The sequence below is a fragment of the Panthera tigris genome, chromosome C1 (assembly GCF_018350195.1).
Source record: "Panthera tigris isolate Pti1 chromosome C1, P.tigris_Pti1_mat1.1, whole genome shotgun sequence".
Classification (NCBI taxonomy): Eukaryota; Metazoa; Chordata; class Mammalia; order Carnivora; family Felidae; genus Panthera; species Panthera tigris.
This window is the reverse complement of record NC_056667.1, coordinates 125,914,327-125,933,590: the sequence shown is the minus strand read 5'-3', so window position 1 is coordinate 125,933,590 and position 19,264 is coordinate 125,914,327. Positions and strand designations below refer to the sequence as shown.

The following is a 19,264-nucleotide window of genomic DNA, read 5'->3' as shown; positions in this document are numbered from 1 at the left end:
GCAAACTAGAGAAAAATGTTCTTAAACGTGAGACACCTATAACCAGCAAATAAATGGAATCAGTAATCAAACATCTCCCAACAAGAGTCCTGGGCCAGAAGGCTTCCCAGGGGAATTCTACCGGGCATTTAAACATGAGTTAAAGCCTATTTTTCTCAAACTGTTCCAAAAAACAGAAACAGAAGGAAAATTTCCTAACTCATTTGACAAAGCCAGCATTACCTTGATTCCAAAACGAGACAAAGATCCCACCAAAAATGAGAATTATGGGCCAATATCCCTGATGAACACGGATGCAAAAATTGTCAACAAGATACTAGCAAATCAAATCCAACAATACATCAAAAGAATTACTTACCATAATCAAATGGGATTTATTCCTGGGCTTCAGGGCTGGTTCAATATTCGCAAATCAAGCAATGTGATACACCACATTAATAAAATAAAGTATAAGAACCATATGATCCCGTCAATAGACGAAGAAAACGCATTTGACAAAATACAGCATCCATTCTTGATAAAAACACTCAACGAAGCAGGGATAGATGGAACACACCTCAACATCACAAAGGCCATATACTGACGACCTGCAGCTCACCTTTAATGGGGAAAAACTGAGAGCCTTTCCCCTACAGTCAGGAGCAAGGCAAGGATGTCCAGTCCTACCATACTATTCAACACAGTACTGAAGTCTTAGCCTCAGCAGTCAGACGATAAAAAGAAATGACAGGCATCCAAATGATCAAGAAAGAGGTCAAACTTTCACTATTTGCCGATGACATGATACTTTATGTAGAAAATCCAAAAGACCACCAAAAAACTGTGAGAACTAATAAATGAACTGAGCAAAGTCGAAGGATATAAACTCAATGTGCAGAAATCTGTTGCATTTCTATGCACCAATAACAAAGCATCAGAAAAGGAAATCAAGGTATCCATCCTATTTGTAAACGCATAAAAAACAATTGAGATACCTAGGAATAAACCTAACTGAAGAAATAAAACATCTGTACTCTGAAAACCATAGAACACTTATGAAGGAAACTGAAGAGGATACAAAGAAATGGAAAAGCATTCCATGTTCATGGAATTGAAGAGCAAACATTGTTAAAATGTCTACACTAGCCAAAACAATCTAGATATTTAATACAATCCCTATCAAAATACCACCAACATTTTTCACAGAGCTAGAACAATCCTAAAATTTGTATGGAACCACAAAAGACCCTGAATAGCCAAAGCAATCTTGAAAAGGAAAAACAAAACTGGAGGCATCACAATTCCAAATTTTAAGGTATATACAAAGCTGTAGTCATCAAGACAATATGGTACTGTCACAAAAAGAGACACATAGATGAACAGAACAGAACAGAAAACCCAGAAATGGATCAGAAAAACTATATGGTCAACACATCTTTGACAAAGCAGGAAAGATTATCCCCTGGAAAAACGATAGTCTCTTCAACAAATGGTGTTGGGAAAACTGGACACAGACATGCACAAGAATGAATCTGGACCACTTTCTTACCCCATACACAAAAACAAATTCAAAATGGTTGAAAGACCTAATATGAGACAGGAAACGATCAAAATCCTAAAGAACACAGGCAGCAACCTCTTTGACCTTGGCTGGACCAACTTCTTACTAGACATGTCGCCGAAGGCAAGGGAAACAAAAGCAAACATGAAATACTGGGACTTCATCAAGATAAAAAGCCTCTCCACAGCAAAGGAAAAAAACAAAACTAAAAGGATGCCTATGGAATGGGAGAAGATATTTGCAAACGACCTATCTGATAAAGGGTTAGTATTCATAATATAGATTTTGAAACTTATCAACCTCAACACCCAAAAAACAAGTAACACAGGTAAGAAATGGGCAGAAGACATGAATAGAAACTTTTCCAAAGACATCCAGAATGCTAATGGACACATGAAAAGATGCTAAACATTACTCATCATCAGGGAAATACAAACCAAAACCACCTCACATCTGTCAGAGTGGCTAAAATAACAACTAACAACAGGTGTTGGTGAGGACGCAAAGGGAACTCTCTTGCACTGTTGCTGGGAATGCAAACTGGTGCAGCCACTCTGGAGAAAAGTATCAAGTTTCCTCAAAAAACTAAAACTAGAACTGCCCTATGATCCAGCAATTGCACTACCAGGTATTTACCCAAAGGATACAAAAATACAGATTCAAAGGGGCGCACACACACCCTGATGTTTATAGCAGCATTATCAACAACAGCCAAACCATGGAGCCCAAATGTCCACTGATTGATGAATGGATAAAGAAGATGTGATTTATAAATGCAATGGAATATTAGTCAACAAAAAGAATGAAATCTTGCCATTTGCAATGACGTGGATGGAACTAGAATGTATTAAGTGAAATAAAAGAAAACAGATGAAATATGGGAAGGGAGAGAAAAAAAAGAGGGGAAACAAACCATAAGAGACTCTTAATGATAGAGAACAAACTGTGGGTTGGTGGAGGGAGGTGGGTGACAGAAGGGCGAGGTAGGGGATGGGTACTAAGAGGGCACTTGTGATGAGCACTGGGTATTACTGTATTTAAGTGATGAATCACTGAATTCTACTCCTGAAACCAATATTGCACTGTATGTTAACTAAAATTTATATTAAAAAAAAGAAAGAAAATCATGAGAAAATACATTTACAGTACTATAACGTATTTATTGTAAAAAAAAAAAAAAAAAAAAGCAAACTACATAGAAGTAAACCCACGCAGTTCAAATCCATGTTGCTTAAGGGTTAACTGGATACATAATTTCATATATATATCTTACATATTTCATATGGAAAAATCATACATAGGAAATAAATTACTTGATTTAAACTTTTTGAAAGGTTGCGATTAATAGATATGGTAATCTTTACCACAGCAGAGATTTCAGCTTTTTTTTTTTCTGCTACCACACACTTTAGAGATATAATATACTCCTTTCAGAAATCTCAAATGGGGAGGAGAAGGTTTAATATAAAAGAGGCTCCCTCCTCATATCTCTTTGAGGGAAAACAACCTTTCTCCTTCCTATTTAAAAATTCTCTAATTCCTAGAATGTAAACAAAATGAACAAATGACAAGGATGAGAATACTGCAAACAGTACAAACACAAGCCAGTAAGCTTCTTTTAAGAATTTTATTTTACTCATTACTGTGTTTCCTAGAAACCCTATCACACTCTCTGGCACATAGTTAAGGATCAACGCATTGTAAAGAAAGAAGAGTAGGCTTGAAGGAGAGGCCATTTCTTCACTTGACAGTCACAGAAGAAAAAAAGAGTATGGGTATTGAGAGAGAAAACTTTTATTTTTTTATTTTGGAGAGTGTGTAAGCAGGGAGGGGCAGAGGGAGAGAGAGAGAGAATCTTTTTTGTTTATTTTGAGAGACGGAGAGCATGAGAAGGGTAGGGTCAGAGAGAGAGGAGAGAAAGAGAATCCCAAGATGGCTCTGTGTTGAGCCTGACCCAGAGCTCAATTGCACAATCCTGGGATCATGATGTGAGCTGAAATCAAGAGGGGGACGCTCAACTGACTGAGTCACCCAGGCACCTCTAGACAGATACTTTTAAAGTATCCATAGCTAATTCAGTGATCCTATATTGTAATAAACAGCCTCAATGTCTTGAGTAAAATAGGAAAGAAATTCATTTATGAAAATAAGAGTAAGAGGAGGCAAGGGGGTTTAAAGATACAGAAGAAAACTGTAAATGGAGATCATATTACAAAAGAGATAATTAAAAGTATTACAATCCAAGTCCAAGCAGACATTGATTAAAGAAAAGGGCAAATCTGCTTATTTCTGTATCTTCTTTTACCATCACCCGCATATCGGAAAAAGCATAGAAAGGAGACCACATGGGTAATCTAGAAATGAAGGTCAGGACCCTAGCCTCAGTGAAGACAGACAGAAAAATGAGAGGTTACTGTGACACAAAATGGGTGAACACGTGGCTAGCTATCTCTCTGAAATGGTTTCTACAAAAGGTAATTTTAATATGGCTTAATATGGCATACTACAAAGCATTTTTTTTCAGGTTAGTATTTATCCTCAGCAATTATACTACCAGTTTCTTATATGGCAGTGTTCAAAATAAGACACTATTAATTAGTGGTTTTGAAAATCAATTCTCTGAACTAGACAGAAACAAGTTCCTCAATCAGCCATGAAGACATGCTTTGGCCTAGAGAGGAATGAAACATGAGAATATCAGGAAGGATAAGCATAGTTCTGTGTTCATGGCCAAATCAACCTAACACAGTATTAGGACTGGAATATGGCATTAACTGGAGTATAGGTATTAGGCTAATTTATAGGACATGAGTCATCAGTTCATTTAACAAAGGGTATCTACCTGCTATCAGATTGTAATCATTTCTTATCAAAGTTGCACTTAAACCAAGGGAGAGAAATTTTACTCAAGTCAAGGTTTTGACAAAATTTTACCTTGAAGTACAATCTGTCTGAATTTAGGAAAAAGAAGTTTCTTTTTCTAAATCTCTTACTAAAATCTCCTACAGCAGTGAGGCTGAGCTCTACTTTTCCCTGAAATCAATACCAGATATCTAACTATATTTAAATACACATCAATTAAATATGGTGGTATACAAGGTATAATTATCAAGCTGACAAAGCCCTTCACCTCAGGTAATTTTTAAACGGAGCAGTGCTTCTTTGACTGGGTGTAGGTGAAAGGCAGGTAGTAATGGAGAGGAAGCTATGTGCATGTTGAACTACATATAACACAAGATTCAGAGTAATAAAAGTTAAAAATAACACATACATAGTGCCTCAAAAGAACATATGGGAGAGAACACTTCTGGTTTATGTTTCAAAATGAAACTTGAATTTAACAACAGGTTCTTGAAACATGTGTCATACGTAATAAGGGAGAAAGGAATAGTAAATGGTTATTCCTGTTTGAAGAAATATTATAAGACTTGAAGTGAGAAACTTGATGAAAATTTTAGGGAACACTCAGTTGTTTGAGTAGGGTTAATCCTGTGTGTTAAGAAATGGTGAGGTAAAATAGGAAAAGCTTTATCCATTTCATCTTTAAAGGTTCTTTTTGGCACACACAGGGGATTAAACATGTAGGAGATTAAATGAAATTTTATTATTCCTGTGCTCATCAGTGTTTGTGGCATCCCCTGTTATTGTTGCTTATCTATTTTCTTATCGTTCTATCAATTATTAAGTACATATATAATTTGAAACTGCTATGTTTTCCTTTTGAACTGAGCTTTCTACCTTCATCAAGTCTTGGTTTTTATATCCAGTAATATTTTTTTTGCTTTAGAATGTATTATGAATAAAGTTACATCAGTGAAAAATAAAAAGCAAATGGTGAGGTAAGAATTAAGGCAGAATGTTGTTCCACTGTACCCTGTATGTACCTTAACACACCTTTTAAAAAAACAAAAAACAAAAAAATTATCAAGTGGATTTGTAATTACTTATACAGAGTGCCTCTCTTACGAGGATGAGCTCCTCCAGGGCAAGAGTCCAAATCACTGATTTCTGTATTCTCAAAGCCAAGGCTCGGCACATGCCAGGTATTCACTAAATGTTGTTTTTTTTTTTTTTTTTTTTTTTCAAGTAATTGCTGACTGAACAAATGAATGAACAGTATAGTAGGACCAGATCAGAGAGTCTTAAATGCTTATTATTTTATTCAGTAGGAGATTAAATGAAAATAATTTATGCAATGTCACATTTAAGGGACAGTTAATTCCTAGGAAATAAAAAAATTAAACAAAATTAATTAGAAAATTAAAACAAAAAACTAATCTAAAAGCCCTAAAAGTGTTAAAAGTATACATAATCCAACATGGGCTGAATGAAATTGTATTATTAAATGCTCACAACCTATTAAAAGTAGAGTATTTCCACCACTTAAGGTTATGAATTTGGCTTTAAGATATAAACAGCTGAACTGCTTTGTGTACTTCTTCATATTTTAAACAGTTTTCATCTGTATATTTGAAGTTAAGAAATTAACAAATGACAACATGAAAAGTATTCTCAGGACCTTCTCATTTCCCCCTCAAGTCTACATTCATAACCTCTGGGGATCCTTTATGACATTCCAGAAAAAAAAAAAAAAGATAATTTTCTTAAGCTGAACTTGCTTTGCTTCTCTAAATATATATTTTAAAAGAGAGGTCAAGAAAATAACAAGACATGAGGTGCCTGGGTGGCTCAGTCAGTTGAGCATTTGACTCTTGATTCTGGCTTAGGACATGATCTCATGGTTCGCGGGATCCATCCCTGTGTTGGGCTGTGTGCTGACAGTGCAGAGCCTGCCTGGGATTCTCTCTCCCCCTCTCTCTGTGCCCCTCTCCTGTACTTGCTCTCCCTCTCTCAAAATAAATAAACTAACATTAAAAAAGAAAAGAATGAGACAATATAATCTTAAATCTTCACATACGAGAAGGGCCCAATATCTTTGAATATTTCAGGACTCCATATGTTGCCTAAAATTCACATTCTTGAATTCTCAATTCTTAAAAATTCCTATTTTCTGAATTAAGCCATAACCTAATACTACATGAGTAATTATAATTTTTCTCTCCCTCTCTTCCAGATATTATTACTTTATAAGATATTTGATAGTACCAAAAAAAAGTGACAAGTTGACTATAGAAGACAAATTAAAAATCAACTTCCTGATAACCACAACTGAAGTATTAAATGCATCAAAAAACAGTAAGACAATGAAATCTGAAATCAACTATCTTGCCCAAAAAAACATTCAGTAGTTTGCCTTAAGAGGACACAACTTAAAATCCTTTAGTTTCAGATCTTTGCCCAAACTTAACTTTCCACTTTTATTTCTCCTCAGTCATCCTCAACTGCAGCCAAGCCAGACCACTCACCTTTCATTACCTATACTCACTGGTTCTCTTTTATTATTTTTTTAACGTTTATTCATTTTTGAGAGAGAGACAGAGTGCGAGCCGGGGAAGGGTAGAGAGAGGGAGACAAAGAATCCGAAGCAGATCCAGGCTCTGAGCCATCAGCACAGAGCCCGATGTAGGGCTCAAACTCATGGACCGTGAGATCATGACCTGAGCCAAAGTCTGACACTTAATTGACTGAGCCATCCAGGTGCCCCATGGTTCTCTTTCTTTAGAATGCTCTTTCATCCATGTCTGCCTAATGAATCAAATCTGTTCTCTAAGGTCTAGCTCAAACTCCAATGGACCCTTTCTTACATTGTCTTTATCTGTTACATGATCTACTTTCTTCCTCACAACTTTTCCTAACTTCTTCAGTCCAGCCATTTCTTATTCTTTTGAACTAATCAAGCATTTATTATTCAGTCCTTCATTTGGCACATTATTATTTGCTCTCATTCTCTCAGATAAATATGTACAGATAAAAAGTAACTAGTTTTGGAGACAAGAGTAGTTACTCCGTAACTATGGACAAGTCTTAATAATCCCTTGTAAAACATCTTACTATGAATAATTCATGAGTTTCCCCAAGTTAAATTAACAAGCTGTTTTATTTCTCCACTGTTATTGTATGCTTAGAAGACAAATTATAATGGCAGACTTGCCACAGTATCAATTAAAAAAATACCCAGCATCTCTTCCAAATATATATTTTGAATACATGCAGTTTACCGTACATGCATTATACCTCAATAAAGCTAAAAAAAAAAAAAAAAAAAAAAAAAAGTAAGGCCCTTGCTCTCCATCCAAAGAATTTTTGGATGAAATATTATGGTGTGGATAATTATACTGAAGACTGTATTGCTTGATAGTATGGCCCATACAAGAGTTGGCTTGAGTTTCTGGCTAATGGAAATACCATGAGGCTACAGTTATGTTGGGATACACATAAATTGCTAACTTTCCAGCCATTTCTTAACTAATTTCTTAATTATGTACCATTGGTGGTAAAAGGTGATCAAATCACCCTCCACAAATAATTAGTGCACATTCTTTATACTGAGTCAAATATGTTGCTTTCATCTTAAAGACAGTCACATAATTAGCAAATTGAAAAATCTTAAAACTTGAATGGGCATCTCTGATACTGGTATAAAAGTACATTTCTCAGGATGCCTGGGGTGGCTCAGTAGGTTATGCATCCGACTTGGGCTGGGCTCAGGTCATGACATTACAGTTCGCAGGTGTGAGCCCTGCATCGGGCTCTGTGGTGACAGCTCAGAGCCTGAAGCCTGCTTTGGATTCTGTCCCCCTCTCCCTCTGCCCCTTCCTGGCTTGCACTCTGTCTCTCTCTCAAAAATAAACAAACATTAAAAAGTTTTTTTAAAATACAGAATTCTTACAAGTGCCTGACTTAAAAATATTCTCAAATCCCCCTGACCCCAAATAAATAAGAACTAATGGTATCACATTCTATCCTTCTTCTGTAACATAGCCTTGGAATCTGAAAGTACTTCTTCCACCCCCACCCCCTACCCTGCCATTAGTTCTTGCTCCTAGTTCTCAAGTATGAAGAACATGTTCATGAGTTTCTCCTCTCCTGTCATCAAACTCAAAGGGAAGCTCAGTTTTGCTCACTGCCCTCCATCCTGAGACCACCCAACTTCCAGAAACTTATTTCACTTTGCTATCCCATACTCCCTTGCTCCTAAGAACCTAACATGCATGTTATAAAATACTCCTCTATCATTACTTTAAGGAGAAGGATGGTGTTAGCCTATCAAAAGAAATTATTCCTCTCCCATTTTAACTTGCAACTCACTGTCCCATTAAAACAATGATAATGGGTTCTGGGTTACAGAGAAACACCAGCATTCTGCTAGAATAATATAAATGTGCTTGACCTTGAAATTGTTAAAAACGTATTTCCAGGCCTTTTTCTTGGAGATTCTGATCTAGCAGATAGCAAGTGTGTATTTAAATACTCTAGGTTAATTGTCAGTAGCATAGCCATGTAATTTATTGTCCAAAGCAGGGCACTTCAGAGTGAAAAAGGCTACTTTTATAAGTATGCCAGAACAACAGGCATCAACAGGGACTGTCCTAGGCAAACTGGTGACTATCCTATTTATCAGGTAAGTTTGGAAAACACTGATGAATTAGTCTCTCTCCAATTCTCCAATATAACATACGTAATGTGTTCAAACATACAATGGCATTTTATGTGACAAATAGAGCCTAAATACTGAGTAATTATAGATTTCATAAAAGGTATACAAACAACATCTAGATATCAAGGTCTACATAAAATCAACAGGAGCCAGTAATAAATACATGAAAAGATGTTCACCATCTTTAATCATTAGAAACATGCAGATCAAAACCACAAGATATTACTACACAACGACTAAAATGGTTACAATCAAAGACAGACAATGACAAGCACTGGGGAGTATGTGGAGAGACTGTAACCCCCTCATATTGCTACCAGGAATGCAAAATGGTGCAGCTACCCCAGAAAACAGTTTATCAGCTCCTCAAATGGTTAAACACAGAGTCATGATATGACCCAGCAATTCCATTCCTGGGTATATACCCAAGAGAAACGAAAACATACATTCACACAAAAACTTGTTTGCTTATAATTACAGCAGTGTTATTCACAATTGCCAAGAAGTAGAAATAACTCCAATGCCCCTCAGTTGAGGGATAAAAAAAATGTGGTCCATACAGTGGCATATTATTCAGCCACAAAAAAGGAATGAAGAACTGATTCATGCTATAATGTGGATGATCCTTTAAAAACTATGCTTAAAAGAAAGTCACAAAAAGTGACATACTGTATGATGCAAATCTACAAAGACTGAATGTAGGTTAATGGTTCTCTAGGTCTGGGGGAGGAAGAAAGGACCACGGAGCATGACTGTTAAAAAAACAAAAACAAAAACAAAAACAAAAAACCCCCATATTCACTAAATAGGCTTCATGTCCAGCATGGAGCCCAATATGGGGCTTGAACTCATGACCCTGAGATCAAGACCTGAGCTGGATCAAGTGTTGAACACTTAACCGACTGAGACACTCAGGTGCCCCTCTTTTTGAAGTGATGTTAATGTTCTACAATAAGATTATGGTGGTGACTGCATAATTCTGTGAATATACTAAAACCCAATGAACTGTAAACTTTACATGGGTGAATTTTATAGTATGTCTGTTATATCTCAATTAGGCTGTATAAAAATACCAGTAGGAAAAAACCCAAGACTGGCCAATAAATTTCAACACAGTTTATATGTCAGATTATATAGAAACAAACAAAAACACCCATGCCACATCTTGAAATCTTATGGAAATTTTTAACAGTGCTTGATTGAGAGCATCTGACCTACTCATACTCAAATGCATATTTATGAAAACCAAGTCCAACTCCTTAGTACCTTTAGGATCTTAATACACCTGACTTGTATTCTGGTGCTCCTCAATCCCCAATATCTGCAACACTGCACATCTCAATTTCTGCCTACTCCCTCCTTTCATGGCAATAATTTATAAACATTCTTGTGAACCTGTATTGTTGAAAACTTATGTAAATCACTGCTGTTTGCTTTTGCCAGAACACATTTATTGAGATCTTGAATTGGATAAATCTTACCTTCCAAAAAAAAAAAGTAATCAAATTCTGTAATTCATTTCAGTGTGAAATATACTGAATTTCCTCCAGGTTGGATAAACTTTAGTCAGAAAGACCATTCCAGATATAAAGAAAAATATTCCAGATAACCAGGAAAACTATTCATGGAATAGATGTCAAGCACTTTTTTTTCCATTATTTAAAAATAAAAAATGGAAGTTTTTATTGAGTTCTAAATTACTACTCCACGTTTTCCTTCTTACTGGAAAAGCTCTTCATCAACCATTCATAATTTGACCAATTTTTTTTTTTTAAAGCTATTTTGTAAATGTGTCACAGACACAGGTGACAACCCTACTTTTTTTGTAGAGGGACTTAATCTGAATAAAGTGATGAGTTTTTCAGTAAATCTGAGCTGTTTTCTGGTAATTTTACAAAAATGAAAACCAGCCCCCTGCTGCCCATGGGAAATGGGTCAGAGAGAGAGATGCTCTTTCAGTTTACCCATGATTTCATCCATCTTGTCACCTGGAATCAACATCACAGTTTGCAAGGGCTTCATTGGGACATCGTCAAAGGACCACCTGCCTCCCAGACAGGTGTCGCTCTCTTCCTGCACCGAGTAGTTGGACTTCAAGATTGCCTTCTCATAGAAAAATTCTTCCTCTGCACTTGCGAACATTAACTCATCTTTTTCTTGGCTGCTCCATTTCTTTTTGGGATTGTTTTTTCCAGCTTCCACAAACATCTTGCTAATCAGAAGGTAGAAGGAACACTCTCCACACAGCTTGTTCGTTCCGTGTGCCTCTGCCAGTTCTTTCTGGAGCTGCTGGTGCATGGGCAGCGCGATCTGAGGAGGAACGTTAATGAACCTCTCGCTGAGGAGAAAGCCCACAGGCTTGGAGGCATCGTTGAAAAGCGTGTCCAGCTTTTCAACCGAGATCTTTCCACAGCTCTTCTCACAGGAGCTCAGGATCAACTCTTTAATTTGTTCAGCACACTGCGTACCCTTTCAGTTAAATTTAAAAGACTTATGAATCCAAAAATCTCATCTTCATCCACATCGTCATCACTGTCTTCTGAAACATCTGTTTGCTTAATCACACTCCCGATGTGGTTTTGTTGAATTAAGAAATCAGTTAGTTCTGCAATGTTCACAGGAGCCTTCAGGAAAAGCTGCTGCAGTTAACTTCTTAATTCTGTCATAATCATTATCTGAGATGGAATATGCTTCAAATTCAACATTCACTTCCTCGTCGACGCTCTCGTCGTCTTCATCCTCTTCTTCGTCACTGTCTTTATCGTCTTCGTCCTCATCCTCCACTTCATCTTCCTCTTCTTCCTCATCTCACGGGACCGGAACACCTGGAACCTGTGGAGCCCCACTACCCAAGGCATGCCACTTGGGCCTGGACGCCATACAAGCCTCTGTCAAGCACTTTTAACAACAACTAGCAATTAATTTTAAAATGTTCTACTTCACAAAATGTACTACATTAAAAAAATACATCCTGGTTTACAAAATAAGACATTATGTTTTTTTCTGTAACAACTTCCCTAAAAGCCACTTTTTTAAAAAGTTTATTATTATTATTATTATTATTTTTTTTATTTTGGGAGAGAGAGAGTAAGCAGGGGAGAGGCAGAGAGAGAGGGAAAGAGAGAGAATCCCAAGCAGGCTCTGCCCTGTCAGTGTAGAGCCTGACACAGGGCTCAAACTCAACTCAGGAACCCTGAGATCATGACCTGAGCCCAAATCAGGAGTCGGAAACTTAACCGACTTAGCCACCCAGGCATCCTCCCTAAAAGCCACTCTTAATACACAATCTAAATAAACACAGTATCTTTGTCATGAAAAAAACACCAGACCAACAAGCAAATGTCATTCTATAGCTACTCAGTGACTTTACGCGGAATTTAAATTTTGGATTAGATCAAGTCAGTGAGTTAAAAAGAATGTACTATGCTTTCCATACTATTACAATGCATATTTTCTCACCAGTAGACACACACAAACTCTTGCACAGTAGACATAAAACAAACTCTTTACTAAATAAACTGAAATTATTTTTCAGTTATATCATAGGCAATGTATGCTGACTTTTCAATTTCTTAATTAGCTCACTGAGTGGTGTAGGCTCATTTATAACTTGGTCATAAACACTAGCATTTGAATCAGGAGGGAAGGAAGGTCTTCTAAGTACATAGTTTCGAGCAAGTAACATTAGAATGTCTAGAAGAATAAAGCACTGAGTCTGTAGTAAGCATGATAAGCAATCTATCTTGAAATATTCCCCAGTAAACTTGCCTCCATTAAGTTCTGGGGCCAAAAAAAAAAAGGGGGGGTATGTTAATTGACCTGATTAATTCCTTTATATTTGGTATAGTACAAAGTTGGACTTGTAGTTTAGAGATGATTCTTGAAGTCCTGGCCAGGCCGTTAACTTAGTATCTTTGAAGCACAGGATGTCAGATGAAAAGCTGTGAGAGAAATGAGATCAAGACAAGAATGCTTGTATTCTTTATAACAAGGCTTTATGATAGGATATGTAAAAGCAATTCAGTTAATGTTACCTGACCACCAACTTTCACTTGGTTCTGTATTTTGCATTTAGAAGGTTTAAACCCCACGTTATCCTTGGAAATGCATATATTGATATATTTCATTAAAAACCACCAAGTGAGACTCTTCTTTTTCTTTTCAAAACATTTTATTTTTAAGTAATTTCTACATCGAATGTGGGGCTTGAACTTAAAACCCCAAGATTAAGAGTGGCATGCTCTACTGACTGAGCCAGCCGGGCATCCCTGACTCCTTTTTCATAGCTCATTCTTTAAGCTGCCCTATCTTTAAGCTAATTTGTTCAATGATGAGAGGAAAGGAGAGAGCAAGTAGGAAGTAGAGAAAGCAAGAAAAGGAAATGGAAGCTGCAGCCATTTAGAATATGGAAATTTTGACTCAAATGGATTTCTACTAAGTCATGAGCTTCTTGAAGGCAGAGGTATGTCTTTAAGGACAGAAGCAATTTAATTAGTAGCCATTTCTGTGATCTTAGTGGAACTTGTTTGTTTCACAAACAAGAACATCAATTATCCCTTATCTTAGTACCAGCATTTCTGTAAGCATTTTCACAAATGCCACATAAACCAAGAGAAAACAACATGAGAAAAGATGAATAATTTCCTTTCTAAAATTAAAGTACAGGTGTTAGATGCTAATAGAGTCCAAGTGGATATGAACTGTATTTAACATTTAAATCAATCCTCTTAAACTGTCACCTATCTTATTACTGGACTTTCCATTTCAGTAGTTAGGTAGACTCAACTGAAAAGTTGTGTAGCAGCTGCAGAAAAGCCATCAAGCAATTTTCATGTGCCACAAACACAGCTTAAAAACTAGACTACAAAAGACACTTTACACTTTTTAAATTTTAAATTTCAAAATCAGCATTCATTAGGTATAAAATTAACACTCACAAAAAGCCATGGAATGTATACACTGGACCTTATACCAGGTTAACCCTTTCATGTAATGTAATATGGCAACGAGAAAATTTCATTATTTACCTTAAAAATTTAATAAAACTTTAGAGTTGGAAAAGGCCTTCTAGATCATGAATTTAAGAGTTTAAACTTGGGTCTTTAAAATTCCAAAACAATTACAAGTAGAAGCAACATTCTTTATTTAAAAATAAACAAAACACACAGTACTCTTGCATAATAGACACAAAACACAACACAAAACATCATGTCTCTCTGGATTAAAGAATGATTCATATGAAAGTTAATGTCAAACTAATATATTCTTTAAAAATGACTACCTCTAAAATCAGTGCATATGCTGAAATGCTAACTTCTAGGAAAAACCTACACTTAATTACATCTAATTAACATAAATACCCAATTACCTAAAGTCAGTCAATGGACTAGGAAACACAGGTTAATCTTAAAATTTCAATAAGAATATTCAAAACTTTGGGGCGCCTGGGTGGCGCAGTCGGTTAAGTGTCCGACTTCAGCCAGGTCACGATCTCGCGGTCCGTGAGTTCGAGCCCCGCGTCAGGCTCTGGGCTGATGGCTCGGAGCCTGGAGCCTGTTTCCGATTCTGTGTCTCCCTCTCTCTCTGCCCCTCCCCCATTCATGCTCTGTCTCTCTCTGTCCCAAAAATAAATAAAAAACAAAAAACAAAAAACAAAAAACAAAAAAAAAGAATATTCAAAACTTTAAAAAAGGGGAATGATTTTATGGTTGGGTCAGCACAGCATGTGACTCTTGATCTCAGGGTTGTGAGTTTAAGCCCCATGTTGGGTACAGAGATTATTTTTTACAAAACGGAGATGATTTTAAATAATCTTCCTACCTGCTCTTTGTATTACTAAGAATAGCAAGAAATGAAAAAGTTTGACAGTATTCTCAGCTAAATTGTGATTTAATATTATATTGACAAAAATTCAAGAACTAGGAAAAAATGGAATAAAGAAATAAATGAATGGATTTTTGTGCTATAATTAATATTCCATGTTAGTAGGTGTTTCTAATTTCAAGATTTAAAACTTCTTGGGGAGCCTGGGTGGTTCAGTCAGTTAAGCATCTGAGTCGTGATCTTGGCTCTGGTCATGATCTCATGGTTTGTGAGATTGAGCCCTGAGTCAGGCTCCATGTTGATAGTGCAGAGCCTGCTTGGGATTCTCTCTCTTCGTCCCTTGCTTCCTCTCACTCTCTCTCTAAATAAATAAATAAACAAACTTTAAAACAAAAAACAAAGCAAAACAAAACTTATTCTCAAATACTCTGAGTCAAACAGCTTTATTTATAAAAGCTAAAAACCAGGAACAGCACAGGGGTGGCAATCAGTAGAAGAGAAAAACGAATTGTATATTTATGCAATAAAATTCTATTCTATAGTAAAAAAGGAAACATTCACACATGTAACAATGTAGATAAATGTGAAAAACATGTTGAGTTAAAGAAGACCTACACAAAAGAGTACATATTGTATGAATTCATTTATACAAGGCCCAGCACTAGAAAACATATGATGAAAAAGAATCAAAACTTTTGGTTGTTGTTTATTGGCATTATGGTAATGTTCTATACCTTGACAGACACCTGGGTCTATGTATACAATTTATTGAAATTTCATTAAATGGTTAAGTTCTTGATTTATGCATTTCTATGTGTATATTTACCCATTAAAAAAAAAATCAAATACTGACTGAACTCTAGCTAATTACATGAATGCCAAAGTGTTCAGGAGTGAAGTGATCCCTGAAATTTATTTTGAAATGTGTCAAAAAAAAATGAGATGGATTGGGGTACCTGGGTGGCTCAGTCGGTTAAGTGTCTAGCTCTTGATTTCGGCTCAGGTCACGATCTTACAGTTTGTGAGATCGAGTCCTGTGCTGGGCTCCAGGCTCACAGCACAGAGTCTGCTTGGGATTCTCTCTCTCTCCCTCAAAAATAAATAAATAAACATTTAAAAAAATGAGATGAGGGGTGCCTAAGTGGCTCACTCTCGGTTTTGGCTCAGGTCACAATCTCTCAGTTCGTGGGTTCGAGCCCTGTATTGGGCTCTGTGCTAACAGTGTGGAGCTTGCTTGGGATTCTCTCTCCCTCACTCCGTCTCTGCCCCCTCCAGCTTCTGCTTTCTGTCTCTCTCAAAAATAAATAAACTGAAAAAAATGAGATGGATTGACAGATATATGATTAAACAAACAGTACAAAATGTTAGTAACTGCTAAAATGAGTCCTCTATCAAACTTTATGTATGTTTGGAAAATTTCAGCAGATCTCTAAAAGCAACCCAGATACTAGAAGACAAATTTAAGTACAAGGTTAAAATGATTTTGAATTTAGCATTCTAAAACATCATTCAGGTATGATGGCAGAATAAAGACTTCAGGCATGTAAAGTCTGAAAAGGTTTACTTCTCAAGCAAACTTTTTAAGGAAAATACCTCAGGCTATTATCTAGCAAAATGAGTATTTTAAAAACCAATAAAGAGGAAGGATCCATAGAATCCAGCAAACAGTTGATTCAACCTTGGAGGGCAGAAGGGAAGTCCCAGGATGAGGGCAGGACACAAAAATCAAAGAGAAAATCTCTGAGGTACAGAAGTATCCATGATGGGAATGCAAGCTGGTACAGCCACTCTGGACAACAGTATGGAGGTTCCTCAAAAAACTAAAAATAGAACTACCTTACAACCCAGCAATTGCACTACTAGGCATTTATCCAAGGGATACAGGTGTGCTGTTTCGAAGGGACACATGCACCCCCATGTTTATAGCAGCACTATCAACAATAGCTAAAGACTCATAAATATGGACAACAAACTGAGGGTTTACTGGAGGGGTTCTGGGAGGGGGGGATGGGCTAAATGGGTAAGGGGCACTAAGAAATCTACTCCTGAAATCACTGTTGCACTATATGCTAATTTGGATGTAAATTTAAAAAAATAAAAAATTAAATTAAAAAAAAAAAAGAAAGAAGTATCCATGAAATAGAGACTGAATAACTTTGAGGGTATGGTGATGGTACACTATTGCTTGCCAATCAGAAAAAAAGGCTGTTAGAAACTCCAGAATTAAAAAGTTACAGAAAACCCATGCTTCCAACGTGTAACAAAACAATTTGACATGATATTGATAAGTTGATGGAAGCATGAAAAAGAATCCATTTGACATTTGGTGCTAAGAACATTCTAGCTCGAGAGACTCATGAATCCTGATAATAAGACAGCAGATAAGGGAATGATAATCAACTACTGATCCACTGTACTGTTTGATTTTTATATGTAACGCACTGTTTTAAAAAAGCTTTTAAAAGTGCAAACTTTCCAAAAAGTTCATTTTAGAAATGTAGTAAGTTTTACACTGGTTCAGTTTTCATCTCAGTCAAAAAGAAAAGTTTACCATCTGTTGATGTATTGAATAAATATTTTTGATTTCAAAAGACACACAAGGTGGCAAAATTATCCAAATTAAAAAAATAAACAACCTGAGCACATTTCTGAAATCAGCTTATCAAAATGATCTAAAAATAGCTTTTAAAACTATCCTTCAAGACATTTCTTTCCTATGATTGTACCACCTTATAAAAGATAAAAACCTAAAACCACAAAGATACCATTATGGTCTAGCTGCCTGGTTCTGTGACAAGATCTAATTTGCTTTGAGGATTAGATCGAGTTTCTCACCAGCAATAATATGGAATACAACCTGGTAAGCCTAAGGTGGTGCTAAACAGCCAGGGGGAGTAAAATTGGGAGACACATACCTACTGAGGGCATCTATAGGGTTACTCTTCCTATCCCTTTTCCCTCTTTTTAGGACAACTGGGCCAAGCAAGTGGGTCTTAGGCCTGGGCAGGTAAAGTCTCCCATCCCTACCCATACCTTATTTTCTACTCTCTGGGGGCAAGGAGGGAGAAGGAGAGCCTATAGATGACACTGATATTGATGTACATTTATGATAACATTTCAATTATGCTCTCCTCCTCCAACTGGATCTTCTCTCCTTTGACTATACCCTCCTCTACATCAAATACTATATACGTATATACACATATACACACATACATACACATATATATACACAAACATAAACATACACAGGTATACAGATATGTACATACCTATATATATTCACATTTGTAGCCATATACCTGAAAACCCGGAAACAAAGAAATAAGAGACAAGAAGTCCCTTAGGAATGTACTCCTGTCACCAGAGTAGTTCAAGCAAAGGCTAAATGACTTTTGCTTGATTGCTGTCCTGTCAGATCCTTATAATAGCTGGCTGGAAAGGCCCAAGCCAGGTATCTCCCCTTGTCCTCATTTCAACTCACTGGAAGAAGAAATGAAAAGTAGATAACTTTAGGACAAGCTGCCACTGGACTGATCCTTGAGAACTACTGCGGTTGGACCAGAAATTCTCACATTCCAACACAAAGATTTACCTACCACTCTATATAAATGCATCTTTTGGTTTAGTATTGAAAAAACAAGAAATCCTTTTGGTTTAGCATTAAAAAGACAAGTGAAGATTAAAGATTTAGGTTTAGACTTTGCTAATGTCCTTTAAAATCCAGTACATTTGGAATTAACAGGCTCTACAGTGGAAATGATTCATTTGGCTAAAAATATGCATAGCCGACAGTCCCAGAGCCACACCTCAAAGTGTTCCTAATGTACTTACTCCTTTAAATGCTGTCTTCGGGAGGACACTGAACATCAGTAAACAAGTATAATTTCCATTTCCATCTCCTCCATTTCATGGCCTTTGTACTTTGTTCCTTCTACCCAGAATGTTCTTCACTCATATATCTCATGGCTTGTTCTCTTACTTCATTCAAGTGTTTGCATTTTCAAATGTCAAGAGGTCTTCCCTGATCACCCTGTCTCAAATAGACTGTATACCTCATTCTGTCAATCTTTAAGCTCTCAACCTTTTGTATTCATTACAATAATTTCTGTATTTCTATCTGACATTATATTTTATATATATTCCATTTCTTTGTCTCACCCATAAGAAAATGAGATCCAGGAGGGCAAAGGCATTCTCTGTTTTACAAAACCAATACAAAGTAAGTTTTCAATAAATACTTGCTGAATGAGTGAATTCACACTTTTCATTATTTTGTATAGTAATAATTGTATCACTTTAGCTTTGCATACAAATGCCAAGTTAAAGTTACTACTGTAATG

The 19,264-nt window shown here is 36.4% G+C and overlaps 1 protein-coding gene and 1 pseudogene across 19 annotated transcripts in view; both read right to left on the bottom strand.

Moving 5' to 3' along the window:
- Positions 1-19,264, bottom strand: part of R3HDM1 (R3H domain containing 1) — a 203,492-nt gene that overhangs the window by 175,479 nt on the left and 8,749 nt on the right. Inside the window, exon 1 of one of the 19 annotated variants that reach the window (XM_042994337.1) lies at positions 12,918-13,109. The exons of the other annotated variants lie outside the window; for them this stretch is intronic. The gene's annotated coding sequence lies outside the window, so the exon portion shown is untranslated. Of the gene's footprint in view, positions 1-12,917; positions 13,110-19,264 lie in introns of those variants that run through there. 19 annotated transcript variants of the gene reach the window in all.
- Positions 10,610-12,035, bottom strand: LOC102971109 (annotated as a pseudogene).